Source organism: Apteryx mantelli, chromosome 1 (assembly GCF_036417845.1).
Source record: "Apteryx mantelli isolate bAptMan1 chromosome 1, bAptMan1.hap1, whole genome shotgun sequence".
Classification (NCBI taxonomy): Eukaryota; Metazoa; Chordata; class Aves; order Apterygiformes; family Apterygidae; genus Apteryx; species Apteryx mantelli.
Window position 1 is genome coordinate 49,873,113 of NC_089978.1, and position 11,894 is coordinate 49,885,006.

Genomic DNA, 11,894 nt, shown 5'->3' on the forward strand with positions numbered 1-11,894 from the left:
GGGGCATTTTCTGTGCCCTCAATCATGTAAACACCATTTTTATGGTGAACACTATCTTCACTGACAGCTCTCAAACAGAAAATCCCAGAATATATTCTGGGGACACAAGGAGCTGTCTCCCAGTGCAGCTTGCCAAAAGTCTAAAGAGGAAAAGAAATATAAGAATTTGAATGCACATATATGCACATGTATATTTATTCTTAGCTGTATTTTTTTTTCTCAAAGCATATGGCTCACTTTTTTGAGGCAATAAGTTAACAGACTGGGGCGACTTTGTCCCCAGGTCCCAAAAGTGTAGATAGTGTCCACAATTCTTTCTCTTTGGATGTCTAACAGTTAAAAAATGGGAATGCAAATGTACCTTAAGTCCTTCACTGGAGACAGCATTATTCCCTAGTGAAGGCAGTATATTAGAAAAGGAAGAAAAGGCTATTCAGTGGGGGTTGGGCTACATTTAAGCAAATTATAGTCACTTTTTTTCAAGATACAGCAATTTAGCTTATTCCTAAAGTCAGAGTCTTTAATTTGTAGAAGCTGGCATAAGTGATAATCTATCCCAGAAGTTGCAGTATTCGTCCCTCGCAGAATTGGACCCATAAGAAATAGGGAAGGTTTTATTTTCAGAACATTTAAAGTTAAAGGCACTTTATTATCAGAAAGTAATCAGAATAAACTATATTCTTCCCAGAATATACACATGATAGATACAGTCTTTCCTGAAAGGAAATATTCTACAATAATTATTACCAAAAGTGTAATTCTATGCTTTCTTGGAACACAAGAGTGCTGGAAAGAAACTAGTTTATGTATTTAGATATTTTACATGCACAGCAAAGCTGATTTTTTGTTTATTTAAATATATATTTATTAATCTTGAGGACTAACTTGTGAGAAGGTAAGAACCTTCCCTGCCTTTATAACTTAACTAAATTTGGGGTTGCTCAGCAATTTGCAGATTTGGATTCCAGTTATATAGGGTATTACATAGCCAGCTACCGAGCTGAAAAGACTTGTTTAGCTGAAAGACTGAACTGAAAGAAAAGGCTTGTTTAGAGTATGCCAAAGAGGTAAAATGAGGAGAGGCATTTGGGAAGAGATTACGGATGAGTATAATTAGGTGAAATATCAGGAAAACACTTTCTAATCATGAGGATTATTAACCTACAGAACAGTCTCCCAAGGGAACCATTTCAGAGGCAAAGGAATCTACTAGCTGAAATACAAGCTTTAGTCCTTGCATTCCCTATGATTCATATTCCTTACCCTTTCATAATGTGCTCTTTGCAGCACATGTATTTTCTGTTTAAAATATATATGTATTTTTTTATCCCCCTGCCCCTGCAAGGAACATAGTAACTACAGTATTTAATTTTCATTCACTTTGCCTGGGATAAGTTCAGTGCTGCTTGAGCTTAATCATGCAGACATTTACTCATGTAACTTATCTCGCTCTTGGACCCAACCCTATTATTCCATTTTGAAAGCAGCAGTATGTATGGACGGAGACTTCCATGACAGTGACTGTTGAGAGGACTGAGCTCTGATATTCCATTCATGCTAGTAAATCTAGGAATCTGAGGGCTCTGAATTGCTGTCACACGCACTGTTACATTCGTAGAACAGTTCTGATCACAGTTTTTTCCTGTGCCAGCTAGCATCCTCCAACCCAACTTGTGGGCACAAGTTTGAGAATTAGCAAATTCACAATAGGTGAGGGAATGAGTTTTAAGGAGTAAGAGAGTTCAATAATATAGCTGTGGGCTGTTCCATGTTAGTTGGCCTCAGAGCCAGGGAATGGTCCTGAGGCATACAAACTATTGAGTTAGCTTTTGAAAATTTATATCAGCAGTTTGATTCCACAGTCTCTTTAGTATACAGAAAATGTTTATTTGCTATCCATCCCCTCAAGGAGATTTTGTTTTCTTGGCTATTGAAGATAGCACCTGGAAAAAAGATTACTTTTCACTAAAATTCTGCATCCTTTTTCAATACTAAGTAAATTTTCAGGGATGGAATTTTTTTATAATGCTGACCTGTTTTCTCATCATCCAGTTGATGAGCTTCAAAAATTGCCAGACCATAAGACTATGCATTAATGGACTAATAAACCTTAAATGGAATACACATGACAAAACATATAATGGACACTGAATCTAACTGTATTAATTTTAAAAGAAATGCAACAACATCCCCTATTCCTTTTTCTCTTAGCTATTCTAATTATCTGTTTTTATTTTCAGCATCATTTCTTTACAATTTTTTGGCCAGTTTTCCTTCTCTGAGTAGTTCAGGGCTTGGTGCCAGTTCCCACTATTGAATTATTGTTGGTGCATCCTGACAATTGTCAGTGCATGCACAGATTGACAAAGACACGTGTTAATGTTCGTTTGTCTGGTGGGGGGGAGCCACAGGAAGGATTTTATTCAGACTTTTTCCCCTCTCTATATCTCTTTTTTTTTTTTTTTTTGAGTCTTGTCCCTCTTCTGTCTTTTTGCTTTACAGAAGTATTCTCTTTTGTGGTTTCCCCTTCCCTTCTTCTATGAGTCTTGTTCACTGTTTTCTCTTTGCCATCACCCATATTCTGAAGGTCCAAGAATACAAATACTTTCTTGTAAGGTGGGATTCATCTTCTATAAATTTAGTCTTTGACAATTAAGGCATCTAGTGTGAGGACTTCCTGATCAAATGCAGCTATCTACAGTGCAAACCAGTTGTGTAGATGCCATTTATATCAGCAAAATAAAACAGGCACTTCTTTCACATCACTCATTTCATTCTAAAGAAGGTATCTAAAGCGGGTTAGATGAACTGTGTCCAAAAAGTGCTTATTTCTCTCCTCATTATGGATGTCAGCATCTGGAGTTAAATGATGTGATTCTTGCTCCTTGTTTACTCTTCTCATCTAAACTTTTTTTCCTGTGGTAAGAGAATACCTGAGTGACACATTCATCTTATCTCATTTAGACATTTATCAGGACAGAGTAAGTTGCCGTACTAGGATCCCTGTTTTTCTCCATTGCCTGTCAATGAAGTTCAGACAGCTGTCAAAGATGATTAGAGTTAGGGGAGATCCTGCTCAGTGTATCCAAGATGCTCATCCTGTGTTCAGGATACGGGATTCACATTTTCCATGGCAAGAGATGAGAGACTCCACAGAAGAGTCTCAGTCCTTCATGTTTTGCACAGACTATTGCTTTGAGCACATCCACTGACTCCAGCTGGAATGGACTAATGGTCTGTTGTGTTAATCTCATCTGACCTGTTCAGCTGGAGCTATGAGTTTTTTCAAGTTCAGTAACTGTGTTATGAAAGCCATTAAATCATGAGTTTAAATGTTATATATTGCAAGTTTTAGTAAACTTTGTCTCAGTGACTAATTACCCCTGCTGTTAAAAGCTGTGCTTTGTTTCAAAGCTATATCTTGTCAACCTTCCACTTTCATACAGTGTTTGCATGCTAGACTGGAAACCCCTTTGATATTCACCTAAGCTCATTACATCTTTAACAATAATACACATTTTCCAATTCTTCCTTCCCCAGTATTTGTCTCTCCTCCAGTGTACATTCTCTCCAGTGTAGCAACACATTCTCTAGCTGTAGGTACTGTATCTGTATTCAGTGTTGCCGTAATAGTTGTACCAGAGGTAGTATGATCCCCTTACACCTACTTCATATTTCCCTGCTCATAAATCCTAGAGCCACATTGGGTCTTTTTAATAACAGAACAATAGCATGAGCTTAATGGGCATTTTTCTTTCCTATCAGGGTCCTTTCCTAGACAGCAGTGACTGAAACAATTCCTTATCCTTAAAGTGTGGCCCATGTGGCCCTTACATTTTCAAAATACAAATTATTTGTGCTTAGCTTATCAAATGATGCAGATCGCTCTTTCAGTGAGCCGTATTGTCATCATTTACCATTCTTACTAGTGTTTTTGTCACCTGGAAACTTCATTAGCAATAATTTAATGCTTTCTTACAAATAATTAGCAAAATATTTAATGACAGAGTATAGAGAGGTAGTTGCTGTGAAACCTCATTTAAAAACATATCTACTTACTGATGACTGTCCATTACACTACATTTAATTATGGAAGAAATTATGGCAAACTTTTCCTATTGTCAAGGAACTTCCAACTATTTGAAACAATGACTTCAGAAAATTTGAGCCTACATGAAATAAACACCAAGTAATTAATATTAACAGACCAATTAACATAGGTATCTTTTTTCCTTCATTTGGTATGCTAGTTTTATCTGTAATTTGACATATAAAAATGATGATACATCTGAATGACTAAAGCATAAATTATACTCATTTACAGAACATTTATCTGTTAAGTCAGCTCATGACTGGTACATGTTTTATGCTGTCTGGATCTCAGAATAACTACTCTACAGCATCTTCCACAGTAAGTATAGAGTAAAACTATGCAGCAGTGAAAGAAAAGCCTTGTCAACATATAGATGCTGATAGTGGGGAGAAGCATCACTACAGCCAAGCAGACTCCTCTTGAGAAAACTGAGAAAGACCAAAAATACTTTTGAACATACCCCCAAGGCCCTGTTACAAAATATTTTGTTTGGAAAAATTATGTTTCTTAACACTACTGCATTTTCCCGCACAACTATGTTGAATATATAGCATTCAATTGCAAGTACAAGCTAAGAAATATTCTTCCTCTGAAGTGGGTAAATAAAACTTGGACTTTATAGGCAGAAAGCTGATGTGCCAAGTAAAAGGTTCCATTTTTATATAATTACATTTAACAGAGTGGAGCTGCACTATAAATTTTGCAGATGCTGCTAGCCATAAAGCTTGATAGAATAGATACAGTGATAGCACTTCATTTACTTTTGCTTCAGGTGTAAACTTGTCTGAATTCTGAATTCAAAACCTGGTCCCTTGCCTCTTTCCTTGAATGATTTCTCTCTGTTCTCTTCCTCTCTAAATATATAGACATAGTATACACTATACAACAGCACTTGCACAATATGCACATTCCTCTTAAAATGATGTTACTTTCCTGTGATGGCATCCGAAAACAAATTTACCCTATTGAAAATTTTATAAGATGCCCACTTTGATCCAGCTATTCTGTATTAAGCATTCAGAAAGAAAAAGAAAGAAAGAAAGAAAGAAAGAAAGAAAGAAAGAAGGAAAGAAAATGAGCTTTTCTAGTGTTCATAACATAATCCTCCAAGAATGCAAACAGGTCCCATAAACAAAGCATTAAAAAAGTAACATCTTGCTAGAAGCTCACATGAATCATTTGTTTGGAAGCTTCTAGGGATTTCCACAGTATAAATACTGTGGTTTTAGTCTAAACTTAAAGTAAGTAAGAAATCTGAGTGATGCCAAACTTGACTACAGAAGATCTCTTCTTCTTTGAAAAATAATTATTCACATTTACTATCTCTTCCTTCTCAAAAGAGGAAGCAAAAACAAACAAACAAACAAACAAACACCTTGTGAGAAGTCCAAGGCAGAATGCCAAATACAGCATTCAAAATTAGAATTGGTTAAAAATGAGAGGCACTGGATTTGTACAAGTAGAGACTTAGCAGCATGACAGGTCATCCTACAGGCACATGTGCCTCTTTTTTGTCTAAATATAGAAAAGGAATAAGGAAAGAAATTGTGGTCTAGTGGGTTGAGTATTGACCTGGGTATGGTTCCTTTTCTGCTTCCAGGCTTACTTTGAAGGAATCACTAAGGGTCAGACCGCATTTGATGTTAATGCAGCACAGTCAATAAAGTCATGCTGCTTAATCCTTCTGAAAATCCAGTTGGTAATATTTCTGTGCCTCAGTTCTGTACTTGTGAAATTATAGCTAATGTTATTTCCTTTCTCCTGCCATTTCTCATTCTTGCCTATTTATACACACACACACAACCACACAAAACCTGTGTATACTTAATTGTCTTAAAATATGCCTGTTCAGGACAGAATGAGCTCTCGGCACTCATGTCCACACAGTAAAATAAAGTAGTGTGCTCAAGGACACAGGAGAGTTTATGCTCAGATTTCTAGTGTGTGCAAAAGCTGCTGTTTCTGTGCTTTTGCTGTTGCTGGCAGTGCTCAGGCTAGCAACATCAAGCTAGTGCATATATGGGAATACATTATGGCTTCATTTATGCAGATTTAGCCTAAATCCCGAAAGTCGTGGGATTTTGTAGAGACTCTTTGCTTTCACATATCCCATGGTGCAGATCAGGCATCCAGCTGATCAGTACAGTCACGATTTGCAGTTCTGAGGGTGGCCTGAGGTACCTCGTTCTCCCTTGAGCCTCGCTCAGGTTTACAGATAACCACTCTGTGGTTCAGGACTTATGTTTCTCCAGTCATGCTGTAATTCAGCATCCAGGGGCTTTGCTGTTGTTTTTCTTCACTGAAGTACAGGCTGGTGATACACAAATCAAACGATGCAGAAGCAGGGCCATCTGCTATGAACGTATTGATGATATAAGCAAACCCAGAAACTCTTAGACCCTGCCTTCATGTTAGATTAATGTAATACCCAGGCTAGTTCCTGTAAAACCTCCTGTTGAAGTTAATGGGATGTCCACTCCTGCCACTGGTTTTGAGCTGTCAATCATTACTGTTTACAAAAATCCCACTGAGTTTACATATGTAAGGACTGTTTCTGTACATTTTTGAGATAAAACCAACAGTGTGAAATTTCTACCCTCTGTAGTATTTCTAGTCTGTCAAATCCCCATTGGATACACCAAGAGAACAGCCACCTCACAATATTTAGTTTTGCCTGTGGCTAGAGAATGGATATGCAAAGGTAATGGAAATGAGACGCAGAGTTTTATTAGGAGAGTTTCATCAATGTATGCCATTTGCAGAAGAATAAATATCACTCTGACTAAGCAGAACTGATGAAGACAAAGGGTGTAGAAATGTATTCAAAGGGTTCATATGGGATTTGAGTAGTTTTCCTTAGCTAAAACTCTTTGCAGCTTTTTTGAAGCACAAAAGAACAGATGGATTGTTTTTTTTCCAAATGTAATTTCATAGGATGTAACAGAAAATTATCTCTTCTGAAAAATAAAGATTTTACAGTTGCCAGCCTGTTTTTTTTTCTTTTTTCTTTTTTTTTTTTTAGCTGCAATACGTTAGAAGTTCCTCACTTAGGGAAGGAACAGTGATACTTAAACTTAGTTTGTCTATAAGAAGTGACAAATGAACATATGGAGAAAAACAGATCTCTGTTCATTAGAAAAACTGTAGACTGCACTGCAACGCACTAGTCAGCTGTGCCAGTAATTTTGACATTCCTTTGCAAATTAGCCAGGCTTTGTGAGTACAGGTCTACTTTACTGCACAGGGGGGCTTTCAGCTTTTGGAATCTGGCAGGGGTTCAAGATCAAAGTGTTGCTTTGAACCCACTTGTTAGCCATGCAAAATAAACACAATTCACCTTGCAATAAAAAGCATCAGTGAAGAAGAAGAAGAAGAAAAAAAAAGAACATTTTATAAAACCCTTCAAATGCAAATTAAATACTTAAACTATTGCTACTAAATTAGACCAAGAAGGAAAAAAAAAGATTAAAATGGGGTGAAAATGATCTACAAGTAAAAATCTTGTACCACCAAAGAGAACTAACTTTTTTTTTTTTTCATGATCACAATTGCAGACAATGCTTTAAAGCACACAGAACATCCTGATGTTGCCATAAAAAGTTCCCTGGCTAATTATTTGCCAGTACAACTGTTCACTTCCTGTGGTGGATTTATGCTAAATCCTGTTATTAGTCTTGTTCTGCAGTTGCCATTGTCTGTGACTGGAAGCAAGGCTCAAAGGCTACAGTCAGCCTTTTATTACAAAACATGTGAATGGAGATTTGACCCAATGTTCGACCACTTCCCCTTTTGGTTTTATGTAAGCTGCTGAGCCTTTCCCTATAAATCATTATGTGAAATGAACTTTTATTCATTCTCTTCCCCTCTTGCAGCCCTGTAGGTTTTGTTTTTTTCCCCCCCAATAAGGCATCTAGTTTCTTAAAAAAAAAAAAAGCTTTTCAGAACCCTTTAATTACAAACTATCACCAAATACTCCTACACCACGGGAAGCATAAAAGAAATGCTTTAAGTCTTGAGAATAGTGCAATGGTTGAATTTTTGTGTTTAAAAAATAAACAAATAACCCCTCCCCCCAATATAATTATACTGTGTCTGAAGTATAATTAACAATAAATACAGTTTACTGGCAGGAAAAACTTAAAACTAGTTATTGTACAAACAAAAGGTTTCCTATCATACCCAACCTGACCTTGCACTTCTCTGGAGCATTTTATCCTTTAAGTGATTTAGCCAAAATTTTTCTTACTTTTTTGTTGCTTTGTTTTGTTTTTGGACAACAAAAGCTTGTGAATGTAAATATGTAGAGAAAAAAGGCTGAAAACTATCTGTAATGATGAAATTTTTCTGAGAGGCTTAGTCAGTACAGGTGGAGGACCTAGTCATGCAGTCATTAGACTGAATAAAATTCTCATTAGAGTGATAGAGCCAAACACTGAGTAAGGGCAAAAGGAGATTTATTTGGATAATAGCATCCAAGCTAGGTACCTGTTTTTGTTGGCACTTGAGTCACATACCTGCTGGGTTTTTTTTAGTTTAAATTTAAATTAAATTATTTAAATTAAATAAGCTTTTGGAACTAAAACTGATTATTAAAGTATTCATTGTAATCTTTTTCCTCCTCATACCGATATAAATTGAAACACTTGAACTTAAACTAGTGTGGCTGAAATGCCTTTTTCTCCTATTAAATTCACTGAGATTTTCCAGTGACTGCAATAATAATAATAATAATAATAATAATAATGATAATAATAATAATAAAAGAGCTTGTAAATAAGTGAAATAGAGGGGAGTGCAAAGAATTCTAAGACCAGGTCTTTTCACATTTCCAAATGAGAAAGAGAATGGATCTAATGATATCTTTAAAAGTTTATTTACTATTCTGTTAACTGGTTGCTAACAAATAACGGTGTAATTGATTTTAAAGAAAAAGACTGAGATTTCGGTCATGACTATCCAGTGGAAAACCATTAATAGTTGGCAGCTACATAGGTCAAAACAGAAAAAGTGGCAGGCAGCAAGTGCCTCCCTCCATCTCATTCCCACCACGTTTAGAGAGCGCCAAATCTGTTGTTTAGAGAAAGTGAGACTGAAGAGTAGCCAAAATAGCTTCCAGATCTCATTTTCAGATCTGAAGTGCCTTATCCCAGTCATACATGAAGGTCACAGGATGGATTAATCTATATTTGTTCACCTAGCTGACCATTACATCTTCCTCTAGACAGGAGACTAGTTCAGACTCACCACCCAAATGCAAAACGCCCTGGGAGCAAAGAGTTCAAACCACTAAGAGTAGTGTCTTTGAACGGTTTATTAACATTTGGCTGCTACCTGGATTAACAGTTAATTTGTCATGTTAATACACTCATGCATCCTGTTTGGAAAAATCCTGTCTTCCCTGAACCAAACCTAAACAGCTGGGCTTTGATCGGGAACATTCCACAGGGAGTGAGACAGTTCACTTTCTCTTTTCTTTTTCTCCTCCCCCCCCCCCCCCCCAATGCCACAAAGTGGTGAAGATGCTGTGGCTATTGCCACTGAAAGAGCATCCTCATTAGTTTTACTGTGGGAAGAATCCCTTCTCCTTGCAGAAAGAGGAGTAGGATTTTTCCCTTTACAGCATATGTTTTTAAACTGTTCATGCGTTAAGATCTTTTTTTTTTTTTTTCCTTTTTTGGCTTTATTTGCTTTCTTTCTAAAGCATCTTTTATCCATAGCTTTGTGGCTATTTGTAAAGAAACAATGCCCAAATCTTGAATTATATTGTGTAAACTGCTGATCTAATTTGAGGAGAATGTATTTAAGGAGAATGTTTTACATATGACCTTTTCGAGGAAGTCACAATTTCGTCGTGTAATCTGAAGCACCCATCATAATTTCTATAGACTTTGTTGACATCTCCTGCTGAGTATGGAGCTGATCAGCTTCTGACTTCCTGGGAAAGAGCTCCGCTAACAAGGCTGTCCCTATTCCATCATGTTAGCAAATGTTTCTGCTCTCTGAGTTGAATCTCCTCACGCTGAAGACAACGGCAACAGTCTCAGTTGACATCAGCAGGATGAGGATCTGTGCGCCTTTGTGTGTGAGAAGCTCGGAAAGAGTCTGTGCCTCCTAATTCCAAAAGAAACTAGGCTCTATGCGATCTGACAGTTTGGTAAATTTGGTAAATCTGACAAATTTGTTTTGCTACTGTATCAGCAAAATGCAACATTTATTTACATCCAGATTACAGTTTATTTACATACAGATTAGTTTACTTATTTTAGATTAAAAATGGGATGTCAATCCAATGTGCAAAGTGAAGTTTGATTCCTAATTAACAATATATGTCACATAATCGTTTAAGATTTATTAAACGCGGAACGTGCTGAATTTCAGTGTGTGCAGACAGTGAAGAAACCACTTGCAAGTCAATTAATCCTACAAATTTATTCTTTCCTGGGATTTAATTTTTTTTTGATAGTTTAATGTGATTATTTACAATGCTATTAAAAATAAAATGAGTCTTCATTTGGTATGAAATTATTCTGAAAGTTCATCATGTTTTCAGCAGTAACAAGACTGCATATAATAAAAGCTATTAAAAATCAACATTTGCCCATAGTTACTACACAGTAGGTGTCTCCAAATATTTTGAAAGAAGTGTTATATAGTACCAAGTGGTAATTGTTGACAATTTTTTTTAATAGGAGATGGTATAATATGGAATTTACAATAGTTGTATAGAATATTTATTTTACTTTAACATTTATTATTTTTATATCAAAGAAAACATTATTTTTTATATTTTTTATTCTCTCTGCCTATTTTTTTTTCTGAGATAAAAAGCTATTGATTGTAGTTCATTGTGGGGGAGGTGTAGTAATGAAAAACTAACAGAAATTTTTAAAGTGTCTGATTTTTCTCTGGCAGCTGCAAAAGACGATAAATGATAAAGAGTCTCTAATTGTAACCTGTGACAGAAAAGAGAAAGGACTCTGCCAATAGCTACTACACAGAAAATGATGATGGAAGCAGTTCTTATCTAGTGATGTTCAGGATAAGTTTGCCTCTTCTAAAGACTGATATTTGACATGTTGCTGCTGCAGCCAGATTCAAAAGAGAAAGATGAAATTTGATGGGCTGTCTCACACTGTACACCTGTGTGAACTACTTGTTTCCTCCAGAGGATACGGATATCAAATCTAAGTTACATATATGAAACACTGGCCTTATTACAAAATCAAGAGTCAGCTTCTGCTATTTAAAATCCATCATCTGGGTACTGTTTAGATAAGATTTATGCAATGCCATGAGGAACAATTCATGAACATAGTGTCATGTCTTAGGGGTGTGTGGGACCTATCTGAAAAAGAAGCCAAAATAGCTAAGTCAGCATTGAAGGTAGGACTGATTTGTTGCTGAAATGAGTCATCACCTAAGTGTTTTTACCTGAAAACAAACCAGATGCTAGAGACAGCAAAGCAAAATGAACCTTATACATCTTTCCATTCAGAAAGAGAATATGTGACTGATATTCTTACTAAACATAAATTAAAATTAGTGAATAAGGAGAATAATAAGGTAATTTGCATCAATACGGAAGAGTCAAATAAGGTCCCAGATGATAATAATTTAAATTTGAGACGTTTTGGATGGCTGAAGTGATTTGATGAACTTGACAAAACTAGTACCACAGTAGAATATCACAGTAGAAAGAAAACCAACAACTGAAAGGAACAGAGACTGAACTATCTTTACCTTTTTATGGGAATCTCATCAAAGAAAAAGAAAAAAAATCCACAGGAAGTAGCACTATTTT